This window comes from Aythya marila (assembly GCF_965140915.1).
Source record: "Aythya marila genome assembly, contig: HAP1_HAP1_SCAFFOLD_235, whole genome shotgun sequence".
Classification (NCBI taxonomy): domain Eukaryota; kingdom Metazoa; phylum Chordata; class Aves; order Anseriformes; family Anatidae; genus Aythya; species Aythya marila.
Window position 1 is genome coordinate 86241 of NW_028136791.1, and position 6512 is coordinate 92752.

Here is a 6512-nt window from a genome sequence, read left to right on the forward strand (position 1 = left end):
CTGCAGACTGAATGGCCCCCAAGGTGGGTAAGCACAGCTTGGGCCTGTGCCTGGAGCTGGGAGATGAATCCCCTCACCCTGTACTGGAGTGGCTGCTAGTTCACATCTTTCTTCTGCTCACCCAGGACCTGTCTGGCAGGGACCAAGACCAGGTCCCCACAGCAGAGCCACATGAGTGTGACTCACATGGCCATGGCCACCCACAGCTTCAAGGATGGCTGTGAGAGTGCTGGGGACCTTTGGGACATGACCTAGCAAACATGAGTCCATCAGTTGAAGCCAGGACCCCCTCGGAACAAGTTTTTTTCTGTCAGATCCAAGGGGTTCCTCAGCCTGGCCTGAGCCCAGAGCAGGCTGCAGCAGCCCCCAGGCCTGGACCTTTTTTCCTGGGCCCATGTCCTCGAGGTGCTGCAGTACTGGGGCCAGGGTCAGGCAGCCCAGGGGCTCCAGGCAGCAGAAGTTTGTCTGAGTGGTGCCTATGGCTAGGGGCTGGGAGAGAGGGCAGCCCATGGGGGCTGGAGTGATTTCTGAGGAGCAGCAGAGGGGCCCTGACCTCTTTGTGCCATCAGCACAACCTGAGAGCTGCTGTGCTGGCCATGGGGCTCTGCATGTGGCCACCTTAGGGATGAGGTGGGAGGTGGACACGGAAGTGCCAGAGGGATCTGGGAACTCACAGATCTCCTTGGTTGCTCCAGGATTTGTCCGGCTGGTCGGAGGAAACAGCCCCTGCTCAGGAAGTGTGGAGGTCTACGACAGGAACCAGTGGAAAGCTGTCTGTCACTCCCACTTTGGTGCCAAAGCTGCCGAGGTGGTCTGCAGGGATCTGCAGTGTGGCACAGCCCTTTCTGTCCATGGGGCAGCTCACGTGGGAGAAGGGGCTGGTCCTGTCTGGGACAGGGAGCTGCAGTGTGTGGGGAATGAATCCGTCCTCTCCTTCTGCCCCACGCAGGCCTCCAGACACCAGCCCTGCACCCATGGCATTGGCACTCATGTCACCTGCACATGTAAGGACTTGGGGTGAAACGGTGCCCACGAGGGCTGTGCTGGGGGCAGAAGAGGTGGGATGAGGTGGTGGTCTGCAGCCCTAAAACTAGAGTGCTGCAGGAGGAGAAAGGCACGCTGTCCCTTCAGCCTCTCCTGCAGCTCCTGTGGGAACAAGAGCACAAATGTGGCCTCTCTCATCCTCCTTTGTCCTTGAGTACACAGGGTTCAGGCTGGTGAACGGCAGCACAGCGTGTGAGGGCAGGGTGGAGGTCGACGTGCTGGGGACGTGGGGGACCCTGTGTGCCTCCCGCTGGGACCTCTCAGACGCCCACGTTCTGTGTCGGTACCTCGGCTGTGGCTTTGCTGAGTCCATTCCTGGAGGAGGGCATTTTGGGAGAGGAACCGGCCCCGTCTGGAGAGACTCGTTCCACTGTGACGGGACTGAAGCCCACCTGGGGCAGTGCCCGGTGACTGCCCTGGGGGCCTCGCCGTGCTCCCAGGAGAACGCTGCTGCTGTCATTTGCTCAGGTGAGTGCTGGGCAGTGCTGCAAAGTCCATTTGCCCCTGGTGTGTGACACGGCCACCCACAGCTGGGGACCCCACGGCAGCACCAGGCTGAACTTCTCCTCTCACCAGGCCCAGCTCACCACATGTCTGTACGGTTGGTGGGTGGAGGGAGCCGGTGCGATGGGCGCGTGGAGGTCTTCCAGCACGGGACGTGGGGCAGAGTCCTGGATGAGCAGTGGGACATGCAGGAGGCCAGCGTGGTGTGCCGGCAGCTGCAGTGCGGAGAGGCAGAGGCAGCCTACACCCCCGTGAGGGCCGAACGAGGACCAGGACCTGTGGGGCTGCGTGGGGTGCGGTGTGCAGGGCACGAGGCTGACCTGAGCCTCTGCAACACCTCCCTGCCTGAAAGCCACCCGGCAGCAGGGATTATGGAGGATGTGGGGTCCGTGTGCCGGGGGTGAGTGGTGCTGCACGTCCCCCAGGTGTGGGGCTGGGAGGGCAGCCAGCCCCTGACGGCCGGGGTTCTCCCCACTGCAGGGAGCCGACAGGTCCGGTTGGTAGATGGGGCCGGGCGCTGTGCCGGGAGAGTGGAGATCTACTACCAGGGGCGCTGGGGCACCGTCTGCGACGATGCCTGGGACCTGGCCGACGCCACCGTCGTTTGCCGCCAGCTGGGCTGCTGAGGGGCCCTGGAGGCAGCCGGCTCTGCTCGGTTTGGGGAGGGCTCCAGGCAGATCTGGCTGGATGGCATCAACTGCTCCGGGGCCGAAGCTGCTCTCTGGGACTGCCCTGCCGAGGCCAGGGGGCAGCACGACTGCAGGCACAAAGAGGACGCAGGAGTCATCTGCTCAGGTCTGTGCTGGATGCGGGGCTGGGAGCAGGGATGGGGAGGCCAGGGTGAGGGTAGAGCTGGGCATGGCCGAAGCTGTCCCTGGCTGCATTGGAGGCCCTGCCACCTGAGCTCATTCTGGGGACACCTGCACCCAGACCCTGGGGTTCCAGGGAGCACATCCACCCTGACGGTGAGCAGGGAGGGCAGGGTGCACCTCAGAGACCTCTCTGTTCCCAGGTGCAACAGGGATTTGCTGGCTGTGCCTCCACCTACCTGAGGGCCCAGGGTGCAGACAAGCCTCTGTTCCTCCAGCCCCGGACCAGCCTGTTCCTCCTGGGGCCATTTCTCCTTCCAGAGTTCATGGCCCTGAGGCTGCAGAACAGCGACGGCTGCTCCGGGCGCCTGCAGGTTTTCTACAACGGGACGTGGGGCAGCGTTTGCTCCAACTCGATGACTGCTGAGACAGCGTCACTGGTGTGCAAGCAACTCAGCTGCGGGGACAGAGGGTACCTGAAAACAACCTCAAGGTATGCCAAGCTGTCTAGAACCTCGTGGCTGGATCATGTGGAGTGTGGGAAGAGCAACAGCTCCTTCTGGCAGTGTCCCTCTGCTCCCTGGCATCCGCAGTCGTGTGATGACCGCCGAGAAGAGGCCCACATAACCTGCAATGGTAAATCTAATCCATCAAGGCAGATGAGCTCCCCACTGGGTGTGCTCAAATGCAGAGAAGGAACCAGGAGGGGCTTTGACTTCCTGCATTAGACCCTGTTGCTGCTGGTGGCACAAAGGTGACTTCAGCTCTCAGAGCCACCCATGTCCACCAGCAGCAGTCAACAGCCGGGCTGCCAGCAGCTCCCTGGGGTATGTAGAGGCAACTCCAGGCAAGGGCTCAGAGGAGACCATGCAGGGCTTTCAGGAGTCCCCCCTCCTGGGACAGCCTCCTGCTGCTCTGTGAATCAGAGACCTTGTGGGGCCAAGCACTTGGGTCCCCCCTGCAGTGCCGTGTGTGTCCCCTGAATGAACAGGGTTCTGCTGCTGCCCTGACCCAGGCAGCATGGGGACGTGTGAGCAGAGGTCAGCTCTGCTCTCTTCTGCACAACCCCTAGAGCAGCCCTTTTCAGCCCAACTTCTCTTTCCTTTGGGACATGGACAGAAAGGCCGCAGGTGGCTGCATGCCCCAACTCCACCAGCTGCACAGGTAGGGAGCTGCCCCTGCACGTGCCCCCCTCACCTGGCAGGGCTGTCCCAGCTGTCCTGGTGCCATGGGACATTGCTGCCTCCTCAGACAGGGAGAAGATCCGTGCTGTGGGAGGCAAGGACGGCTGCTCGGGCAGAGTGGAGATCTGGCACCGTGGCACCTGGGGGACGCTGTGTGACAATGCCTGGGACATGCGGGATGCCGAGGTGGCGTGCAGGCAGCTGGGCTGTGGCCCCGCAGTCTATGCCCTGGGCCAGGCTGCTGCTGGAGAGGGGACGGGCCCCATGTGGCTGATGGAGTGCAGGGGGACGGAGCTGTCTCTGCAGGACTGCTGGGCCCAGCCAGGGGACAGTGGTGCCTGCCAGCATAAGGCAGATGCGGCTGTGCATTGCTCAGGTGAGCAGTGGGGCTGGGAGACATGGCTGGGGGCTTGGCAAGGAGCTGGCTTGGGTGTCTGCCCTGCTGGATCCTGGCATGGCCCCGCTGCTGGCCTGAGCAAGGGTGTTTCTGCAGAGTGGGGGGCTGGTGGTGGGTGGGGAGCAGCCTCTGTGGGGCTGGATGTGCTAGCACATCCCCTGGGCTGCCTGCACTGTCCTGTGAGCAGCCCAGAGCAGTGGTGCTGGGCCCTGTCCCTGCCACCCTGCCCAGCCCTAAAGGATGGAACATTCACATGGCTAATTTTGGGGTCATTTGCCAGAGAGGCTGCCTGGTGCCACAGCCCCAGCCTCTCAGCCCAGCTCTCCTTCTGCTCCCCTGCAGCTGCACCCAGGACAGCAACATCCCCCCCACAAGCAGGTAAGCTGTTCTTCCCCAGGGGCTGGGTCTGTCCATATCCACGCTGTGACCCACAGACAGAGGAAGGGACTCCTTGCGGGGCTGTGAGACTCCCAGGAAATCGAGGGAGCTGGTGGAAGTCTGTGATGTACCCAGCAGTGTGGGAGCTGCTGCATCACCCAGCCCTGTCCCCCCAAGACCCTGCTGCCTTGTGTGGTCAGGAGTGCTGTGTCCCACCCCCAACCTCTCCCATGCCTGATGCTGCCCCTGCCATGTTTCTGCCCATGCAGATCCCCCACGGGGCCGTCCGTCCACCAGCAGTGAGAGACTCTCAATGCCTGTTGTCATCTGCATCATCCTGGGGGCCCTCCTCTGCCTGCTCCTGGCCCTCCTGGCTGGGCAGGTGCAAAGCGCCAGGGCTCAGCATAAAGGTGGGTCCTTCCCCAGTGGTGCTGGGGGGAGATGCCTCCTGGCAGGGCTGGGGGTGTTGGTGAGGGTCACATGCAGAGCTGTGTGCTGCCTCCTGCCCCATGTGCTGCCCCACTGCCTGACAGACCATGGGGCACCAGCATCAAGAGGCGGAGAGAGCCCAGATCCCAAGGACGTGAGTCCTGGGTGAAGGAGAGAAATGTGAGATCTGGGTTGGGGGATATGGGGAAGATGCACTGCTGGCATGGGGCAGATGCACAGCAGCATGGGGCAGCAGGATCCATCACTGTGGTGTCAGCCACCCACACAGGACACGGGCTGTGCTATTGATGTGTGGGGCAGAGATGGAGCAGCTCCATGTGAATGGGAAATGTGGGAATTGGTTCAGGGTCTGCACTGGGACGTGACCCAGAGAGCAAAAGGGGCACAAGGGCTGTTTCCAAAGGGATGGTGCAAGGCTGACACTGCCCCAGACCACCCATGGGGATTCTGCCCTCCCTGGGGATGTGGCCGCAGTGCCAACACAACACAGTGGGGCTGTGCTGTGGGGACAGCCCTGTGCTGGCCCAGGGAATGAGGCAGGGGAAGCCCCGTGGGGTCCTGTCCCTCTCTGCCCATTCCCAGACCAGCCCTGCCTCTGTCCCCAGGCTCTGGGAGAGCTGGGGAGCCCTTCCCTGAGGCCGTCTACGAGGAGATCGCTTACAGCCTGGCATGGGAGAAGCAGCTGAGGTTCAGTCCCTCAGGTGGGTGCGGGTCCCTGTGAGGGCACATCTGCAGGGCCCCTTCTCACTGCCTCAGACCACGACTGTCCCCTGCAGCTCCTGCCCATGGTCCCTGAAATGTTTGGGCCACGGGGTCTGTGGGAGAGCATCCAGGTGCTGGCCCCCACAGAGGAGCTTCCTCCCCACCAGCTCTGCCCATCCCAGAGGGGACAGCCCCTCTCTGACTAGCCCTGCACCACTGGGACAGCCAAGGTCTGAGCAAAGGGTCTGTCCCAGGGAGCTCTGGGAGCCCCTCTGAGAAGGGGCTGGTCCCAGGGAAAAATAGGTTCTCCTCCCCACGCAGCCCTAGCTCTGTGGGTGCCAATCCCCAGCAGTGCTGACCATTATCCGGGGAAGCAGGGTTCACCGCATACCACTCACTGCAGCTCTCTGCAGGCTCATTTTCAGAAGGGTCCCTGACCCAGCTGCAGCTCCACCCCGGTCAACATGAGAAAGATGAGGGTCTGGGGTCAGCCCCAGGAACTGGAGGGGGAGGAGGAGGAAGCACTCCATCTCTCCTCCCTGCAGACAGACAGACAGCAGTGTCACCAAGTGATACATTCATCAGAGTTGCAAGGATGAAGGCCCTGCTGTGACCCTGACACCAGCAGCATGTCAGCCCTGTGTCCCCACACACCCTCCCATCCTCTGCTTTGCAGGACATCTCTTCTCACTGCCACCACCTCTCCTCTCCTTTCTGATGTCCCTGTCCTGACCGAAAGCGACCCAGCAGATGGCTATGACAATGCCAGGGAGTTTTCCGAACCTGGGGAGGATCCTGTCTGTGGGCAGGGGGACTGGGAAGTTCCTGGGGCACCAGTGGAAGGAGATGGGCCCGGGGATGCAGCCGCAGGTGAGAGGGCAATGCAGAGCAAGTGCTTCCTAGGTGCCAATTCCAGGGCCAGATGAGTCCATGGCATAATGAGAGCCTGACCTCTCAACATGGAGAACCTGCCCTGGGAGGTTTCCTGGGAGCTGGGAGAATGGGCCGAATGTCTCAGGGCTGGCGAAGAGGAGGAAGGTGATG

The 6512-nt window shown here is 62.3% G+C and overlaps 1 pseudogene across 1 annotated transcript; it reads left to right on the top strand.

Annotated features, from left to right (window-relative positions):
* Positions 1 to 1166: 1166 nt before the first annotated feature.
* On the top strand, positions 1167 to 6200 carry LOC309891454 (scavenger receptor cysteine-rich type 1 protein M130-like; annotated as a pseudogene). Its single transcript has 9 exons — positions 1167 to 1512; positions 1627 to 1948; positions 2029 to 2343; positions 2679 to 2993; positions 3112 to 3184; positions 3562 to 3917; positions 4586 to 4726; positions 5372 to 5467; positions 6145 to 6200. The product of its transcript is annotated as a scavenger receptor cysteine-rich type 1 protein M130-like (transcript).
* The last annotated feature ends 312 nt before the right edge of the window (positions 6201 to 6512 follow it).